Raw genomic sequence first — 21,853 nt, 5'->3', positions numbered from 1 at the left:
TAGAGTACTCTCCAATAGTACACTGGGCGTCGTCAGTATTTTCCAAAAACTTAGTCTACTAAATCTATGTGATCGGATTGAGGGACGGCTCAAGACTAACCCATCCATGGAGCATATTGCGGCATTTCAGATGGCAAGACTGAAGGCCCATAGCAAACAAGTCTTCGTGGCACGGTCAGGTCTCAAGGAATATTGTACGTATTTGGATTCTTAGCTGTTTAATGGGAGATAACTCTGTTTATTTCAGACGGGTAATTCTCTCTCATTTGACTTCACTTGTCAGTAACATTTTTTGACAGTAGCCCAAAAAGGCACTAGGGATGGGTAAATTCCATAAAACTTTGGACAAAATTCGAGATCTTCCAGAAGGCGTGACAGTATCCCACAAAGGATGGGGGGATTCCCAGAAAGTATCACAGCATCCAACAGGCGATGGGGAAATTCCAGATGGCATGATAGCAGACAAAAGTCGGCCAGGGGGTTGGTATGACATGACAGCGATAAAGATCGGGTATGGCGGCACTGTAGCAGTCGATAAATACAGTAAGGGAACATACTGCGACGGTATGCTAGAGTCTCGAATGATCTCAACCGTTACGAAAGCACTTGGATAGTATATTCCGCCATCTTTAATGGCGGTTGGATGGCCGAATGGTTAGCACGTGCGCGATGCCTGTATCATTGAATCAGCTGGCGTGGTTTCGATTCCCAAGTTGTACGTGACAAGGAGTAGGGTCGCCTGTCCAACATCATGGGTATCCTGTCACTGCTAAAGGCCACTTGGTCCCGAAATGATCTAGTTTGCGGTTGGATGGCCGAATGGTTAGCACGTGCGCGATGCCTGTATCATTGAATCAGCTGGCGTGGTTTCGATTCCCAAGTTGTACGTGACAAGGAGGAGGGTCGCCTGTCCAACATCATGGGTATCCTGTCACTGCTAAAGGCCACTTGGTCCCGAAATGATCTAGTTTGTGTCGAGTGGACGTTAAATCCCATCTCTCTCTCTCTCTCTCTCTCTGCCATCTTCAGACCACAATCATAATACGATTCGTAAAGTCCAACAGCTATGAATACGCCAACTGGTATGTTCTCATTTACTCAAAAACACCAGTGTTATATTAAATAATGATTTATTGGCATAAGACGGGAATATTTACATTTTTGCGTTGGTTCGAGCTTATAAAAAACACAATTGTGTCACAAGCAATCAGGGCTTGAATAAAGGGGCATTACTGGAGATTAGATAAAGAGTTGACAGTTCTCGCTATAATAGTTAAAGACTAGATAATGTAAAAAGAATACGCTGAAAATTTAAGTCAAATTGTTCCACTCTGAACCGAGATATTGCCTTTTGAATTTAGACTAAAGCTGGTATGATAAAAAAAAACAAAGTCCCGATTGTTCATTTTTACCGTTATATTCTCCATCACAAAATGTATTCCAATCCCTTAAATATCGCAGGCTAGAGATGGCATCAAGAGTTGAGTATGGTCTGGATAAGTTAATTAATGTCTAATTAATAATTTAGATAACATTTCAGGCCTAAAGAAAGACCTGCAATAGGCCCCGCAAATTACTTCCAATTATATTTATATACAGCATATAATTTATGGTATTTATTGTATTGTATATGTTTATGTCAAATAAATCTATAGATCTACCGTACTGACATACTAATTGCATTTCTAAGAATGTGACATACAATGGCAAGAATTTGTCTCCATTTCACCGTTGATGCAAGGACCTTAGTAATCCGGTTCTGCAAGCATTTAACGACATACTTATAGTTTATTGCTCTATCCAGTTACTAAATGCCTCTAAAATATCATTTAAAGCGAGAATTTCATATTTTCTAAGAAAGTCAAAACATAATTATTTCTTTGTCTTTGGCTCAATAGGTTATCAACTCACTATTATACGACCATGGGCATTATTTCCCACCCTTAAAAATCATTGACACCGGAAATAATAACACAATTACCTCCCTTGTTTTCCTATTGCCTCCATGCATGAGCTACCTTCAAACGTTGAAATGTGAAGTTGAAAATGATATTTTTGCCAATTTCTCAGCTGGCAATAGTGAATTATAGGATTAATAGGGCTATTTTTAAACAAGGTAGGACGGTTTATGGATACCATCTATTTTAAGGCTTTATTTTAATAAATTTTAAAAATATAACTTAAAAATATGAAATTGTAGCTTTAAAGATTGTTTTAATTCTTAGTGGTTTAAAGACGGGTTTCAAGAAAAATCGATGTTGATATTAAATACGGTTGGTACAGGCATTGTTTTGTTGAATGGTGTCCTGACAAGCAAAGATTGTCGGGTTAAAGTAGGGAAATCCAAAATTGGTGCAGGAGTCTACGGTGATGATTCCTCGTTCACAAACGTAGAATTGGTTGCAGTTATTCCAGTTAGGGTAGATGAAGAAAATCAGATCACTGGGACACATAAAGGAGCGTTCACAACCTGTAAAATATTATATTGAGTGTTAACAATTTAACCCCTACTTTACTCATTCCCATACATAGTGAGCTTGGATTCAACTTGGAATGGTCGAGTGGTCTAGGGCCCTACAATCTAGGACTAGTGGGACTCTGATCAAGGTGTACACTATTTTGGACGCTGTCATAAGCCCTTCTTGTACGCACCATAGTCTGGAGGACCTGACAAGGACAGCTGTCTAGTCGTTCGGATAGGACGAAAAACCGAGGTCCCGTGTACACATTTGCGTGCACGTAAAAGATCTGTTTACAGTTGGAATTCGATATAAGAGTAGGCCGTAGTGCCGCTGTCCGGGCAAAATTTCCCTCATAGCACATGGAAAGGGGGAAGGCCCGTCTTCATTAGCCAAGTTCGGAGCAGAACAGTAGGACGTTAAACCCCATTTCATTTCATTTCCATAGTCATCATTAAACAATCGTCATCACCCTCGGATTTGCTCAGTTGTATTTAAAACGCACATTAATCTCTAGTTTTTGAGAGTAGGGCCTTAACGGCATACTAAGAAAAAGTCGAAAAATCCCGTGATCCCAAACTACGTATTCACTAGTGTCTACTAATAAGTTCATAGCTGTGTTTTTCTTTATTTAGTTAGTGCCATTTTATGTGTCCTTGACTAGTCTACGGTTGTATGCCGTCTGACTTACCACGTTTTTATTTTGCAAAATTCAAATATTTATCATCTATATTTTACCAGGTGTGCCGCTATTTTTTCATGTGTTCCAAGGTGTGCTGTTGGCTAAAAACGGTTGGGAACCATTGGCTTAGAGCCTTACTTCATCTAAATACGGCACTGACACCGGCTTCTACTTAGATCAGTGTGTCGTAATAAAATAAAATAAAACCAAGTACGAACAATCCAAACCATTAGACAAAATTCGAAGTCCTCAAAAAACGGTATAGGCAAAATAGTGTAATAAGGCAAAATAGTGTAATCAGCATATTGACTGTTCACCGTGTACAAAAAATCAGTGTCTAATATCAGTGTGCGCACACACGTTAGGGTGTGTAACAATATTGTGTTGTTTAAATGTACATTTGAAATGGTTTTAAGATACATGCGGAAGATTCTACCGCTCATGTCTAATCGAAGTTCGAAGTGCATTGGCAAAATCAAAATGGGACATATGGTGCTCTTCTTCTTCAGGTGATGCGATAGTATCTGAGTACAGGGGAACGCTAGAATCGGAGACGGTAATGCACATAATGACGTCATATGGGTTAGAGTAATCTCGAAAAGGAAGACCATCAGCGCCACCAACACCAAACAACAGCGAAACCATCTTTGTATATTAATCTAATGTATTGCGTGTATTTTTAAAATAAAACTAGTAAATATCACGAACCAAATTTACATCATCCTAGGTTAGTGTTTATGTGGAGACTTTAACTCTTCCCCAAATTCTTTAACCTAACCCAGAATCCACATATGACGTCAAATGTGCTAAAATGTGCACAGCCGTCTCCGATCTAGCGTTCTTCCCGAGAATAAGATAAATTCCCACTATTGATCAGAGATAGGCTCTTCTTCCGGTTGACGTGACCATGCCTAACGAAACCATATTACTATAATTTACTTGCATATCACACTTCATAAAGACTTAATTATACCGTATTCGTAACGCACACCTTACTTCCGGTCGTTATGACCATGCGTAAAGAAACCAAATCAATACATATTATCTTGTATATATATTACCTGGTACAACTCTTCTTTCAGAAGGAACATCTTTCGGGTCTACATATCCTGAAATTTAGTACATTGAAACAAGACGTGTTATTTAGTTATGGTTTTTCAGATAAGGGTTATGCAATGTTGTGCTATAATAGATGAAACAATCAATGTATTTTAAAAATAATTTTGCGTGAATATTTGTTATTCGGCTAAAGGGGGAATCGTGAGTGTGAAACACACTACCCCAATACATTTAAACATTCATAAGATCTAGAGAGAGAGAGAGAGAAAGAGAGAAATGGGGTTTAACGTCCACTCGACACAAACTAGGTCATTTCGGGACTAACATATGGTTTAATTTTATTTCAATAATTCGCTTGCGCGTAGTGGTCTTTAGCAGTGGGAGGAAACCGGAGGACCCGGAGAAAACCCACGAGGTTGGACAGGCGACCCCACTCCTTGTCACGTACAACTGGGGATTCGAAACCACGCCAGTTGACTCAATGACAGGTCTTATGATACAGCGCGCACGTGCTAACCATTCGGCCATCCAACCCCCCCATAAGATCTAAATATAGATGAGTAAAGAATATAATTATTAAAATGGGGGTTTTATGTAGTTCCCAATTGGTGCAATGGAAATATCTCTTTCTATAGAGCTATAATAATTGCGTGCGAAAAGATGAAAAGAATAAGATAAGTAATTATCAATTTCATTATTTGCGAAAAGGTTAATTTCAGATGTTGATAGGGTGCTGTTAGTGGCGATAGTTTAAAGTCTCTGATTTTTTATTTGAGTGATGGGAGCCATGGTGGCTAAGTAGGTAAGACTGTGGCTGGAGGTCGTGGGCTGGTCCCGGTGTTTTCCAAGGCGTGGTTTTCCCTTGTCACTGGTGTTAGTCACAAAATGACCTAGTTTGTCTCTCATTAACTGGAGGTCTTGGGTTCGTTCCCATTTTTGTGTTGGCCGAGAAAGATATCATCGGGATTTTTTGACGCGGTTTCCCTCTTGTCGGTTGTGCAGGATCCAGGACCTACCAAGGACACTGTCTAGTCAATCGGTTTGGACGAGAAACCCAGTTCTTGTGTATACGTTGGAGTGCATGTAAAATATGCGACATAAGAGTAGGTAGCAATGCTCCTGTCCGCGCAAAATTTTCCTCTTAGCCCACTGTATGGCGTGCGGCAAAAAAGTGTCTAGTCGTTCTAGTTCTCGTGTATACGTTGAAGCGCATGTAAAATATGCGATTTAATAGTAGGTCCGTTCAAAATTTCACTCGTAGCCCACTGTATGGCGTACGACAGAAAAGTGGGAAGAGGGAGAGAGAGAAATAGGTTTTAACGTCCACTCGACACAAAATAGGTCATTTCGGGTCTAACACATGGTTCAATTTCATTTCAATAATTCGCTTGCCCGTAGGGGTCTTTAGCAGTGGTAGGAAACCGGAGGACCCTACTGCTTTCACAAACAACGGGAGTAACACAACCATGCCAGTTGACTCAATGACAGACATTATGATACAGCGCGCACGTGCTAACCATTCAGACATCAACCCCCCTCAGAAAAGTAGAACGTTACACCCTATTTCATTTCGACAAATACCAATGACGATCAGCGACTTTAAGTATGTTTTGTTGGTAGAGAATACAGGTGGTAAATATAATGAAATAAAGCACTCACCTGTAGAATATTACGGGAACCAGATAGAATCAGAAGATATCAGAACAAATCACCGTGTTATGGCAATTGATGGTACAGAGGCAAAAAGCGATTGGTGCAGAAACAAAAAGCGAGTAACGTGCAAAACAGAAACTAAGAATAACAGTGCATTATATACATGAAACTACTAGAGCGACACAGATGTATCTTAAGATAGAAACCAACAACATGGTGCTTTGAATTACCAGTATTTTGTAAAGGTAATTTACCAGTAAGGGTTGTGTTGGGGTTTCTTTTTGTTACAGCTTATAATAAATAATAATAATATAGTATGGTCATTTATAAAGCGCGTTAATTCTGAAGAAAATAGTTTCTAAGGGGACTCAGATGTATCTTAAGATAGAGACCAACAACATGGTGCTTTGAATTACCAGTATTTTGTAAAGGTAATTTACCAGTAAGGGTTTTGTTGGGGTTTTTCTTTTGTTACAGCTTATAATAAATAATAATAATATAGTGTGGTCATTTATAAAGCGCGTTAATACTGAGGAAAACAGTTTCTAAGGCGCTGTTGGTTTTTATATTCACTGATTATTTTAGATCAGGGTTTTGAAATAAGAATGTTTTGAGTTGAGACTTAAAATGGCCCACTAAGATAGAGACCAACAGGGTGTTGCTTTGAGTTACCAGTATTTTGTAAAGGTAATTTACCAGAAAGTTTTTTTTGGTTACAGCTTATAATAAATAATATTATTTTATGATCAATAGTGGAATACCGCGTTTTATCAGTGAAATAAAAGTATTATTCCACTGGCTAGTTGTTTTTACCTAAAATGATTGTAAAATCCTAAAATAAATAGAACATTTGTCGTTTTGTCGTGAATAACATATTTTATTTCATCTCTAAGCAAGAAAACGTTTATATTTTCACTCATGCTACGCATTCGTGAAAATATAAGTTTTCTTGCTTCTAGATGAAATAAAATATGTTATTCACTCTAAAACGACAAATATCCTCTATATAATATCGTCATTTAAAAAAGCGCGTTAATACCGAAGAAACAGTTTGTAAGGCTCTGTTGGTTTTTGTATTCATAGATTATTTACAGATTTGGGTTTTGAAGTAAGAATGTTTTGAGTTGAGATTTAAAATGGCCCACAGACGGTAATTGTTTCATAAATACGTATATACACCGACATATAGCAGCTATATCAAATAATTGTGTCGCGACACCCTTTTGCTCTGAGTATGGAAACAGATCACCAAATATTCCTACGCCGTCATCCACGAAACAAGGACTAAAGCTTTTCCCTTTCCCCCTTTTGCATGGCAATTATATCTCTGAATAACGCGGGTTGGGCAGGAAAATGATACTAGCAGTAGTTTCATTTTACTTTTACAAGGTTCTTAAAACAATTGTTGTGTCGCCCAACGGGCGTTATTTGTAAATTCAATTTCTTGTTCTAGCTTTCTGTCACGTTTCGTAAAAAAGTAGTCTTGATTATCCCGGCCTGTCAATCAGACGGAGAATGGTCGGTAGACTGGTTAAGTGAGACTAATTTCAAAACAAGGGCACGTAACCTATTTTTTGCTCAAAAGTGTCTGGATGTCATGGACGACACTCCGAACCATTTTTCAGTGTATTATTTATAGATGGTTAAATGGTCATATCTTATTAAGTACAACATGGCCGTTTATTTAGTGACTATAATTGTGCGAAACTGATTTAAGGCTTAGTATATAAATATATGTAATTGTCGAGATATTTGGGGATATTTATTTATAGTGGGGCAGCCTAACAATAGTCCAAAATGGGATGGGGAACAACCAGAGGTTATGACAAACAGCCAAGAGTGAGAAAATGCCAGATAATTTGATAATAGATTCAAGTGTCAAGGGTGTTGGTGTGCCATGACAGTGACTTAGGTTATCCCTGATGGCATTGTAGCCTAAATAAATTATTACATGATGTTGTAGTCTCGGGTGACATTGCAGCTCCCAAGCAAACTGGGTAGTATTTCTCCATCACACTTCTATTCTTAAGACCACGGTCGTGTAATGGTCGAGAGTGTGAGCTTAACCAGTTTATAATACAGTTTTTCGGGCAGAGCAGCCTTAACTGCATTATAGGCCGTCAAAGGGTGCAGATCAGCTACACAACTACATAGAGAAGGCCGATTACTGGGGTGCCTACCCACACAACAACTCTCAGTAAACTGTCGATAAAATTAACCATACATTTATACAAGAGCTAAATCTGCCTATTTCAAGTCTTTATTTAGGCTTCAGATGTTATAGAAATTATTAATTAGACCTTTATTTACATTACAATGAAATGAAATGAAATGGGGTTTAACGTCCTACTGTTCTGCTCCTAAACTGGGCTAATGAAGACGGGCATACGCCATACAGTGTGCTATGAGAGAAATTTTGCCCGGGCAGCGGCACTACGGCTACTCTTATATCGAATTCCAACTGCTAAGGGATCTTTTACGTGCACGCCAATATATATACGGGACCTCGGTTTTTCGTCGCATCCGAACGACTAGACAGCTGTCTATTTACACGACAAGTTCAAAATCAACCCTGAAGACCCTAGGATGGCTTGGATACAGCTTGGATTTAAACAGTCGTCCATTTAAAATTAAATCAAGAAATAGCCGACCAATCTAACGTTTACTGTTAATCACTGGTGTCAATACCGGATACTGGTGATGAAAGGCCTACCAAGAGACAATACCATAGAAATTGACAATGTTACTTGATAATCGAGAATATGTGGGTGGAGTAGATGCCGCCTATTTCTAGTCCAAACTTCCGACAGTGACAACTCCGTTCTGAATAAGTTAATTTGACTGAAATTTTCAATATCTTCTTTTTTTATCATCTATGTTTGAATTATTATAGCAAGAATGGCCAACTCTTTGTAAAACTTTTTTTTGGGGGGGGGGGCGAATGGTTAGCAGGTGCGCGCTGTATCATTAGGCCGGTCATTGAGTCAACTGGCATGCTTTCGAATCCCCAGCTTGTACGTGACAAGGAGTAGGGTTGCCTGTCCAACCTCGTGGGTTTTCTCCAGGTCCTCCGGATTCCTCGCACTGCTAAAGACCCCTACGCGCAAGCAAATTATTGAAATAAAATTAAACTATATGTTAGTCCCGAAATGACCTAGTATGTGTCGACTTGACGTTAAACTCCATCTCTCTCTCTCTCTCTTCCTCTCTCTCGTTTTTTTTTTTATTAAACTCTTAACTAATGTATCTTGAAACATATGTGGTTTCCCCTTGTCAGGTCCTCCTGCTGTCTAGTCGTTCGGATGGGACGAAAAACCGAGGTTCCGTGTACATATTGGCGTGCACGTAAAATATCCCTTGGCGTATGCCCGTATTCATTAGCCCAGTTTAGGAGCAGAACAGTAGTACGTTAAACCCCATTTCATTTAATTTTCATTTCTTGAACTTCCAACAAAATCCGTGTTTAAACATTCGTCACATTGGTCACAGATTGGTCACAACATCCATATGGCCGTGTGCCCTCAGGACAACTGCCCACCGTGCCCGTGCGTTAAACGGGGCTCTGTCTTTAGGTGGACGTGGACGTTAAACTCCAGTAACTAACGAAGGCGATCAGATTAAAATGCGGGATGTATGATCACAAACAAATACATAAACTGGCATGCTCGCTTTCTCCAAAAGTATTCAGTTTCAGTTGTATCAAGTTTTCTTTTTAAAAATCCGCTAACACCTTTGTTATTAGAAAATTTATTTATTGGAGTAAAGTTTACATTTCTGATTTGGTTCAAGCTTATATAAAAAAAAGAACATTATATTGGAATCAGTTAAATATCGTTTAATTTGTAGTAGTTTGAAGACAGTTTCTGGAAGTTCTACCGCACTCTGTTGGTACAGGGGTTGGTCAATCGGATGGTGTTTTCACAAGCAAAGATGCTTGGATTGAAGTAGGGGAATATTGCAGAATTGCAGGTACCAAGGCTGATAACTCCCTGAGAGCACTGATAAAACTGATTACAGTTATTCCAATCTGGATAGATGAAGAAAACAAGATCTTGTGGACACAGAAAGGAACTTTCACAACCTGAAAAATATATTATTGAGTTTGAACAATTTACTAACATTTTTAAAAACCTACAAAATTCCATAGACATTTATCTTAGATTCACCCGAAGAGGGTTAGGACCAGCTGATTAAAAATATAGGCTTCCGGACAATGCACCTTTGTTCCCTACCTACACAATCACTCATAGGAATAAACATGTCAATTGTTGATCAAATTTATTTTATTGGTACTTCCAACAGAGTCAGTGTTTAAACATTGGTCGATAAAATTAAAGACATATTTATTTTATTGACTATAGTATATCATTTAGTCAACTGGCGTGGTTTCGAATCCCCGGTTGTACGTGACAAGGAGTAGGGTCGCCTGTCCAACTTCGTGGGTTTCTCCGGGTCCTCCGGTTACCTCCCACTGCTAAAGACCCTACGCGTAAGCGAATTATAGAAATAAAATTGAACCACGTGTTAGTCCCGAAATGACCTAGTTTGTGTCGAGTGGACGCTAAACCCCATCTCTTGTGGGTATTCGCCAGGTCCCTCGGTTTCCTCCCTCTGCTAAAGACCACCACTCTCTCTTATATCACTACAGACCATGGCTTTCGTCGTTCCCAAAAGTTGTACTGTAATATTGACAAATATAAATGGAACCAGCTGTCCTCTTTGAATCATGCAGCATTTTCTTAGACCCTGGATATATTTTTTCAATAGTCTAAACTTTGTGTGCAAATTAATTCCCTTGGTGTACCCTTTACAATACATGTGCACAGCTAGAGAAGAAATTGCGCCAGTAATAACTTGAATATAGGAATTTTGCTCATGGGTTTTATCAATATTTGTGCAGTATGTTATCGAAATATTATGCTTTAGCAATAATTTGCCTCGATCTCGGTAACAACTGTTATTGAAATTATTCATCGCAGCGATAAACTCTGCTTCCGGTGGACGTGCTCATGCGTAAAGAATCCAAATTAGTACAAATGTTCTTGTACAATGCACTTCCAAGGGACTTAATTCTGATTGACGCGAAATTGTATAAAATTTGGAACCTAGTAAATTAGACATAACCTACAAGCTGTTAGTATATAAACATATATTACATATTAGTATATATGTATTTTTCACAACATAAAACAACATTTGTTAGTACATAAACATATATTACATGTTAGTATATAAACAACCGCCTGTTAGTATATATGCATATATAATATGGTATAGCATCCACCTGTTAGTATACAAACATATATTACACACAACCATCTGTTACTACCTAAACATATATTACATGTTAGTATATAAACATATATAGCCTGTTAGTATATAAACATATATAGCCTGTAGGGGATATTTGATTTTGGGGGCATAATACTAAAATATGCAAATGACTACGAAAAAAGTCACTATAGAACCTAACAGAAGAAACATTTCCAGTTACATGTGACGCCCAAACGCACCAATAGCTACCGCATGGAATGCAGGTGATGCTTGGGATCATCATGGGGGTCCAACCCAAGATTTGCACGACTCTGACTTTGAATGTTACAGTCATTGTGGCATTGAATTCCAGGGTGGAAACATCAGTTTAATTGTTTTAGTGACCAGAAAACAAATTTTGATATGCGTCGGCTTACCCAAAATGAAAGGTTACGTGCCCTTGGCATGCTACAGATCGGCACAACACAGGCGGTTGTGGCGCGGACGATGAATGTTTCTCAGTCTGTCATAAGCAGGCTATGGTCCAGATACCGTGATACACAATCTGTACAGGACAGACCACGCTCAGGTCGACCAAGGGCGACAACTCAAGCCCAGGATCGATTTATCCGTACCTTGGCCTTGAGAAATCGTGTCATCACAGCAAATCAGATCAGCGCTCGTCTTCAAACAGACACTGGTGTGAGAGTGAGTGGCCAGACGATTCGGAATCGACTGCATAGGGGTCACTTTCGCGCCCGACTACCTCGCGTGATCCCTTGTTTGAGAGATCATCACATTCAGGCAAGACGTCGTTGGTGTAGGGATCGTCAACACTGGGATAATCGACGCTGGAGCAATGTGATGTTTTCAGATGAGTCAAGGTTCACTGTTGATTTTTTGGACAGACGTAGGAGGGTGCCGCGTCGTCGAAACGAGCGCTTCCAAGACGTTAACGTCATCAGACATGATCGATTTGGGGGTGGTTCTGTTATGGTGTGGGGAGGCATCACTGTTGCTGGAAGAACGGCTTTACATGTTGTTGGAGGGCGTGTTACAGGCCAGTACTACCGGGACAACATCTTGGCAGTCCATGTTGTTCCGTTCGCACGACGTCATGGCCGCCGTTTCATCTTCCAGGATGACAACGCAAGATGTCACAGGGCCAGGATCGTAACAGGTTACCTCCAACAACAGAACATCACCACATTACCTTGGCCAGCACTGAGCCCCGCTCTCTCCCCCATCGAGCATGTCTGGGACATGCTTGGACAGAGGTTACATCAACGTCAACAACGTCTTGCCAATGTCCAAGAACTTGCTGCTGCGTTGCAACAGGAATGGGACAATCTGGACCAAAATGACCTTAGACGTCTCATTAGGAGTATGCCACGTCGGATCAATGCTTGTTTGGCAAACAGAGGAGGATTTACCCGTTACTGACTTGGTTGTGATGCTGTGGTAACTTTGCTGTTTGACCCCGGGTATCATTTTACCCTTATAATGGTCAGTCTGTGCCTTACTTAGTCTAACGATCATTTGGAATAAATCGATGAATGTGAACTTCATTTCATTTTGTGATATTTGTTTCTTCGTCAGTTTCATTAGGTGACTTTAATAACACTTAAAAATCAAATATCCCCTACTTTTTTTGAATAGTATATATAAACATATATAACATGGTAAAACAACCACCGGTGAGTATATAAACATATATAACATGGTAAAACAACCACCGGTTATTATATATCATATATAACATGGTAAAACAACCACCGGTTATTATATATCATATATAACATGGTATATAAACATATATAACATGGTAAAATAAGCATTTGTTAGTATATAAATATATATTACATTGTAAAACAACCATTTGTTAGTATATAAACATATATAACATGGTAAAACAACCCCCTGTTAGTATATAAACATATATAACATGGTAAAACAACCACCGGTTATTATATATCATATGTAACATGGTAAAACAACCATTTGTTAGTATATAAACATATATAACATGGTAACATGAGCATATGTTAGTATATAAACATATATAACATGGTAAAATAAGCATTTGTTAGTATATAAATATATATTACATTGTAAAACAACCATTTGTTAGTATGTAAGTATATATAACATATTAAAACAACCACCTGTTGATATATATACATATATTACCTGGTGTAATTGCTCTTTTAGTAGGAATATCTTTTTGATCTGCAAGTCCTGAAATTTAATACATTGAAACAATGTTTGTTATTCACAACCTGTGTGGAACCTTTTCCGACTAAACGAATTGAAATATTTCTTAAGATATATTTGTATTATAAAATATTGAAAAGAAAAGATAAGTAATTATCAATTTTATTATTTGCGAAATGGTTAATTTCAGATGTTAAATTGATAGGGTGCTGTTAGTGGCGACAGTTAAAGTCTCTGATTGTCATTTCCAGGAAGGGAGCCACGGTGGCTAAGTGGGCAAGACGCTGGCTCGCTAGCTTGGAGGTCCCCTGCATTGGCCTAGAAAGTTCATCGGGATTTTCCAACGTGGTTTCCCCTTGTCAGTGGTGCAGGACGGAGGGTTTGACAAGGATAGTTGTCTAGTCATTCGGATGAGACGAAACACTGAAGTCCCGTGTATACATTGGCGTGCAGGTAAAAGATCTCTAGGCAGCTGGAATTCGATATATGGGTAGGCCATAGTGCCGCTTCCCGGACAAAATTGCCTTCATAGCACACTGTATGGCGTATGCCCATCTTCATTAAGCCAGTCGGAGCAGAACAGTAGGACGTTAAACCCAATTCATTTCATTTCATTTGCGTGATACTGAAAAATGGCCAAACATGGTTTAATTGCGTTCAATATCGATGAAGAAATAATAAACAAAACGTTGGTAAAATCTTTGCTTGGATCTCATTTATAAAATCTAGGGTAAAATCGATTGGTGAAGTTCCTCTCATTCCGATTGAATCCAGGCCACGAGATTACCCACACAGGTGAATATATTTTAGCGGGGACTAAACAAGTAGACGATCAGTGACTTTTTATTGGTAGAGAATACAGGTGTTAAAGATAATGAAATATAGCACTCACCTGTAGAATATCACAGGAACCAGATAGAATCAGAACAAATCACCGTGTTACGGTAATTGGTGCATAGACAAATAGCGATTAACATGCAAGATAGAAACGAGAAAGAGCGGAGTATGCTTGAAGATATTAGATTGATTGTATTCTAAAGGTAATTGTCATTTTATTGTAACCCTGATTATCATTATATCGTAAAGATAATTTCCAATATAGTGTAAAAAGTAATTACAAGTATATTATAAATGTAATTACCAGCATATAGTAAAGATATTTACTGGTATATTGTAAAGTTAATTACAAATGTATTGTAAAGTTAATTACTAGTATATTGTAAAGTAATAACAAGTATATTGTAAAGTAATTACAAGTATATTGTAAATGTAATTACCGGTATCTTGTAAAATTAATTGTAGGCATAATGTAAAGGTAATTACAAGTATATTGTAAAGCTAATTACAAGTATATTGTAAAGTATTACAAGTATATTGTAAAGTATTACAAGTATATTGTAAAGGTAATTCCCGGTATCTTGTAAAGGTAATCACAAGTATATGGTAAACGTAATTACAAGCATATTGTAAAGTTAATCACAAGTATATTGGGAAGCTAATTACAAGTACACTATATTGTAAATGCAATTACCAGTACATTCTAAAGGTAATTACAAGTCTTTTGTAAAGGTCATTACAAGTCTTTTGTAAAGGTCATTACAAGTCTTTTGTAAAGGTCATTTCAACTCTTTTGTAAAGGTCATTACAAGTCTTTTGTATAGGTCATTACAAGTCTTTTCTAAGGGTCATTATATTGTAAAGGTGGGTCCCAGTATACAGAAAATATAACTGCCATTATATCGTAAAGGTAATTACAAGTATATTGTAAAGGTAATTAACAGTCTATTATAAAGGTAACTACCAGTAAATTATAAAGGTAATTACCTGTATATTGTAGAGGTAACTACCATTACATTCTACCGGTAATTGCCAGTATATTGTGACAGTAAGTATACGTGTATTGTGAAAGTGATTACACGTATATTGTAAACGTAATTACCAGTATCCTGTAACGAGGATTACTTACTCGTAGATTGTAAAGGTAATTAGAAAGTAGATTGTAAAGGTAATTACAAAGTAGTTTGTAAATATAATTACAAAGTAGATTGTCAGTATATTTATTGTTATGGTATAAATTCCACTTAATTGTAAATGTAATTGCAAGTATATTGGAACGGTAATTACAAATAAAATAAAACCAAGTACGAACAATCCAAACCATTAGACAAAATTCGAAGTCTTAAAAAAACGGTATAGGCAAAATGGTGTAATCAGCAAATGGACTGTTCACCGTGTACAAAACATTATAAAGGTCATTTCCTGTATATTGTATAGGTATTTACCACTAATTTGTAAAGGCCATTCCCAGTATATTATAACGGTAATAACTAATGTATTGTAAATGCAATTACCAGTATATATCTTATTGTAATGGTAATTACAAGTATATTGTAACGGTAATTCCCACTATATTCTAAATGTAATATAAAGTGTCGTTTAAAGTTACAATTTCATATTTTTAAGTTATATTTTTAAAATGTATTAAAATAAAGCCCTAAAATAGATGGTATGTATAAACAGTCCTACCTTGTTAAAGAATAACCATATTGATCCTATAATTCACTATTGCCAGTTGATAAATTGGCAAAAATATCATTTTCAACTTCAAATTCAAAAGTTTGAAGATAGCTATTCCATGGTGAGGAACAGGAAAACAAGGGAGGTAATTGGGAGGTAATTGTGTTATTATTTCCGGTGTGAAGATTTTTAAGTGTGAGAAAGATAACCTATGATCGTATAATAGTGAATGGACAACCTATTGAGCAATAGACATAGAAATAATTATGTTTTGACTTTCTTAGAAAATGTGAAATTGTAGCTTTAAAGGAATTCAGTTTTCTTGAATAAATCTATGTTTTACAATTTATATATTTATTTTTCCTTTAAGTGGCACTTTGTTTACTACAGGTAAATTAAATTATACACTTAAACTAATTGTCGACCCATGTGCGTTTTTCTATTGAAAAGAAAAGTACATTTAAATTCAAAGTAAATGTTTGAAATTCATTTTGTATCCTTCTTTAAATACTTCGCTTACTAACCTATTTCCCTTTACGCCGAAATTCTTCTTATAAATTTACTGAGTTTTTTTATATCTAAACATAGATATAAAAGAAGAATAATACTTCATTTTAAGTGTACTGTTTACAGAGGGAGTTTCGCGTGTAAGTGGTGTTTTGTCGTAGGACGATTTGGTCTGTATACGACTGACTGTCTTGTGTAGATTGCGAGATCGCCATATTTAGATGTACACAATTTCAAACTATAACAGAATCATTTGCGTGATAAAGACGAAAGCTTAATAGTCGAAACGTTGCATGTTATTAAACCAGTAATTATTATTCTATAACATAATGTTTCAACATGGCCTATAGGTTGTTCAAGTTAAAATTGACATTGATTTCAAAACGTAACATCTAACATTGACATTGATTTCAAATGTTAGTTTTAATATGTAGCATTTGATATTGATTTTAAATCTTTATTTTAATATCTAACATTTGATTTTAAATCTTAGTTTTAATATCTAACATTTGAAATTAATTTTGAATCTTAGTTTTAATATTTAACATTTAAAATTAATTTTAAATCTTGCTTTTAATATTTAATATTGACATTAATTTAAAATCTTGTGTTTAATATCTAACATTTAAAATTAATTTTGAATCTTAGTTTTAATATCTAAAATATTTGAAGTTCCTTCCACACATCATATTTTGAAACATTGAATGTTTGGGTAATTTAAACACGTCATTTTTGGAAGCGCTGTCCTGTATTTAAAGATATATTATGTAAGAGATCAATCTGTCTATTGCAGGTCTCTAGATTGTGTCTAAACCATCGGATGGTCGCCATGTTCAATGGATTGAAACATGATCGCCATATAATAATTTTCAATATATTCATTTTACATTATCTATTTTTGAACTAGTATAGCCAGAACGACCCTATCGTTATCTAATATCCCCGTAAGACCGGTGTGCCGTCCTTAATGCGACGCTACGAGGACGGAAAATGGTCGCGTGGTAAAAGCGTGGTGGAAAGGCTAGATATCGTTTTGCGGTCTCCATGGTCGCCAATGATCGCCGAATCACGACGTTTGTTCAAACCAAACGCACGGTCTGAGATCTGAACTGGAAAGCTGTAAGAACGCGACTTTTTTCAAGTTTGTAATTTTTTGGGACATTTTCTCGTGTTGTGTTTACGTTTGCCGGCGACCTTGTACATTTTCTGGTCGCAGTACGGTCGCTTCAGCGCCGTAAGGACGGCAGCCCGGTCTGGCGGGGTCTTAAGTCTTACATAATGTCCCTTTAAAGGCTATCTCTTATAATCAACAACCAAACGAATTTTCAACTGAACGAAAGTATGGGAGAATGGTATGATTAGGTTTTTCAAATATGTGCGGGACAAATTTATCGGGTCGGAAATCTCTTACCAAATTTGTCAGGGGCGGATCCAGGAATTTTTGCAGGGGGGGGTGGGTCATGTTCCTGAGACAATGTATCCCCCCCCCCCTCCCACATGGTCTCTATCGTCATTTTGGCGTATATTATGAATTAATACAATGACATTGTGATTCAATTTCATGGATGCAAATTAATTGTGATATCACATAATGTCTATATCATTATCTCGTACTTTGAGTGCCCATCCGGTCCCAATTCTGACGATAAAGGATAAAGCACACGGCCGAGAAACCTTTCTCATAAAAAGTGTTGATTTACAAAAAATTTTATGTAGCTGAGCAGGGGGGGGGGGGTCGACCCCCCCAACCCCCCCCCCCCCTCTCTGGATCCGCCCCTGTTTGTGCTGAATCTGTCACATGATTAAGACTAATGTTATGCTAGGTTCCCACCATCACGATTCTCGCTACAAATGAAATCGTGGTTTTAATGATGAAGTAATCGTGGTGATCCTATCAGATCTTATTATATATTAAGGTCGGGCGTAGCAATTGTGTTGATCGCATCGAGGCGTATCCGAACGTATCGGCACGTACCAGGCGTATCCGAACGTATCTGCACGTACCAGATCGTGGACTCAAAAGGAATAACCCTATCGTAACGCACCGCACGACGGTGGGAACCTTGCATCGAAGTCGGGATGAAATGAGATTCTGCAAGAGATTCTTTTATAAAGATATTTTTGATTAAATTGTGATTTGATTATAGGCGTTACATGGTTAATAAAGCCTGTGTGTCCGTGTGTTGTGTCCACGGGATTATTTCAATTTGTGTGCTGTGCAGTCATCCTGTAAGCCATTAGAAAGAATTAGATGACTAGATTAAGAAAAAGGTCAGCAATGTAGAAGAACATGCTCTATACAAATAGTAGTGTTATTATTCATTTAATATATTTAATAGTTTGTGTGTGTGTGAGAGAGAGAGGGAGAGAGAGAGAGAGGGGGGAGAGGGAGAGAGAGTGTTATTATTCATTTAATATATTGGGTGGCCCAGTCTGAGAGAGAGAGAGGGTTTAACGTCCACTCGACACAAACTTGGTCATTTCGGGACTAACATATTGTTCAATTTCTATTTCAATAATTTGCTTACGCGTTGGGGTTTTTAGCAGTGGGAGGAAACCGGAGCACCCGGAGAAAACACAAGAGTGTGGACAGGCGAGCCTACTTCTTGTCACGTACAACCTGGGAATAGAAACTACACCAGTTGACTCAATGACGGACCTTATGATGCAGCGCGCACCTGCTACCCATTCGGCCTTCCAACCCCCCCCCCCCCCCGTTTTGTGAAAGGCCAATGATGATATACTGGGCCACCCGATATATGGACAGTGGAATCAATTAATATATTTCTTGAAAATTAAAAACATAAGAAAGTCGTACAATGAAAATTAAAATGTTGAGGAAAGAAACACAGTATTATGCAGCTAGCTCTTTCAGCTCCACATCGGAACATCTTCAGGTTTTTAATCCATATTCTCCATTAATAATTATATAATGTTGATACTAACCTGGACACGGAGTGGCTGGTCGCTCACATATTTCGTTCTCCGTGTTAAATGCTAAACCATCGATACATTTCGATTCTATCCAATAGGAAAGCCCGTCGCTCTTTTCTGCACACTGCCAGAAGGATGTGCAGTCATCCGGTTTAGCGAAAGAGCGCTCCTGAGAACACTCATCGCCAGTTTTTGGAAGTACAGATTGACCAGCAACCAGCAACAAGGCTGTGAATATAATAAGATAAAACATTAATTGTTATAACAAGCATCCCTATTTACGAGAAAAGAGAGAGGGAGAATGTGTTTTAACGTCCATTAGTTATTTTGGGACTAACATATGGTTCAGTTGTAATTCAATAATTTGCTTGTGCATTGGGGGTCTTTAGCTGTGGGACAAAACAAGGACGTCTCGGGGTTGATTCCGATGTTGGCCGAGAAAGTACTGCAGTCTGGTTTCCTCTTGTCAGTGTTGTAAGATATCGGACGCCCTAGCATGAAGGGATGGTTTTCTTCTTGTTTGAATGGGACAAAAAAAAACCCGTGGTCCCGTGTATAACGATCCCCTGACAGTTGTAAATTAAAATAAGAGTAGGCAGATTTACTTCATTTTTAGAATGAAATATATCCAAAGGATTCGTCTGTTTTCAAAACATATTGCGAGAGAGAGAGAGAGAGAGAGAAGGGTGGGTGGGGTGGGGGTAACGTCCACTCGACATAATGTCATTTCGGGGTCTTTAGCAGTGGGAGGAAGCCGGAAGACCGGGAGAAAACCCACGAGGTTGGAAATTTTGGAATATTCTGAATATTCTAAACTATCAGCACATAATACGCATATTTATACCCCTCCATGTACATTTCTAAGCATGGTTAGCGTGTGTGTGCTGTATCAAAAGGTCTGCCATTGAGTCAACTGGCGTGGTTTCGAATCCCCCGGTTGTACGTGACAAGGGGTAGGGTCGCCTGTCCAACCTCGTGGGTTTTCTCCGAGTCCCCCGGTTTCCTCCCACTGCTAAAGACCCCTACGCGCAAGCGATTCCGTATATATGTAGATGGGGTGTTAATAGTGTTAAATTTCGTGATAAATTCAACACTAACCTTATTTGAAAACTAATGAGATGACATGAAATGAAATGTAAAGGTTAATGTCCTATTTTTGTATACGAACCGGGATATTAGAGTGCGAGTAATAGTTTGCATTTCGAAATACATTAAAGGAATTCCTGAATGTGAGCGCCCCCGTGATTTGGGTTGAAGTGTGATGAAATATGTTACTGCTCACTAATAATTCCTTCGAAGACCAAAAGTTGTTGTGTGAGAGGAGGATATCTGACAATTTATAAAAAGAATTGAAAGTCACTAGATACAAGAATTGACTGTCACTAGATAAGAGAACACGAAAGAAAAATAGAAAAGGTCCGTGCATTACCATGTTTTTATTAGGAATAGAATGAATAAAAACAAGGGCATGTACGGACTATTTCTATTTTTCTCGTGTTTTCTTATCTAATGACATTCAATTACTTTTTTGAATTGTCAGATATCCTCTTACAGTCTCAAATAACAACTTTTGGTCTTCGAAGGAATTATTAGTGAGCAGAAATTCTCTCGTATATATGTTATCACTTGTCACTTCAGTCAGTTATATAGAGGGATAACTCGTGTTTTCCTTTTGCGTTCGTCACTTCCGATTGTTGAAACCTTTATTACGCATCTATCGTAGCAATAATCCCTGTGTTAAAATTATATTTAGACCGTGTTTAACCAGTTCTATCACATATGTAATGATATTGTTCTTTAATATATTATGCTATATTCCCGTTCTCAAAAAGTATAGGGTTATTATCTTCCTTGGGGCGCGAGAAATAGTTAGCATTCTCGGAGTTCTTGGACGTGAACGCCATCTCCGGCTCTGAAATAGTATAAAAAACGTGTGATTTTCACTTGACATCACTGGTATTACAACAGACAGTATTACGTTAAGTTACGTGTAACAGGAATATGTTGATTTATTGGCTTCGTTACGCGTTTCAAACGCCAAGTTTGTCATGTTATCTTAGTTAGGGTTTAAATCTTGGGTGTTGGAATGTTTGAGCTCAGCATGAAACAATGTCGACACTGGGAGACGTAACGGATTGTAGTCAGGCTACACATTATACCGACTTGACTGGACAGGTTACAAGGGTATCTTGACTTCTGTTGCTAATGGGAAACGTACCAACTCTGTTCATCGTATTTGAATGAATCAGTTGTTTTGGGGTTTTTTTTCAGATAGGTGTTCATGGATAAATACGAAGTTACGAAGCCATCTACTGGGGAATGGTTAGAATTTTAAATAAAACAATTACGTTTAGTGTTCAGAATTGTGTAGATGGATTATTCGCAGTGGAAGTGTACTCGTACTGAGAACAAGACTAGTTTAAATTTCGTGGGGGGGGGGGGGGGGGTCAGGGTGGCTAAGTGGGTAAGACGCTGGCTCACTAGCCTGGAGGTCGGGTGTTCGATCTCTGCATTGACCGAGAACGTTTATCGGGATTTTCCGAAGTGGTTTCCCCTCGTTAGTGGTGAACGACGG

At 37.9% G+C, this 21,853-nt stretch overlaps 1 long non-coding RNA gene across 1 annotated transcript in view; it reads right to left on the bottom strand.

Moving 5' to 3' along the window:
• The window catches only part of LOC126819136 (uncharacterized), a 40,547-nt gene that overhangs the window by 5,971 nt on the left and 12,723 nt on the right, over window positions 1-21,853 (bottom strand). The window contains exon 2 of the long non-coding RNA XR_007679500.2: window positions 19,291-19,506. This is a non-coding gene — a long non-coding RNA (uncharacterized LOC126819136). The remainder of the gene's footprint in view (window positions 1-19,290; window positions 19,507-21,853) is intronic.

This window comes from Patella vulgata, chromosome 4 (genome assembly GCF_932274485.2).
Source record: "Patella vulgata chromosome 4, xgPatVulg1.2, whole genome shotgun sequence".
Lineage (NCBI taxonomy): Eukaryota > Metazoa > Mollusca > Gastropoda > Patellidae > Patella > Patella vulgata.
This window is presented reverse-complemented; position numbering and strand designations above follow the sequence as displayed.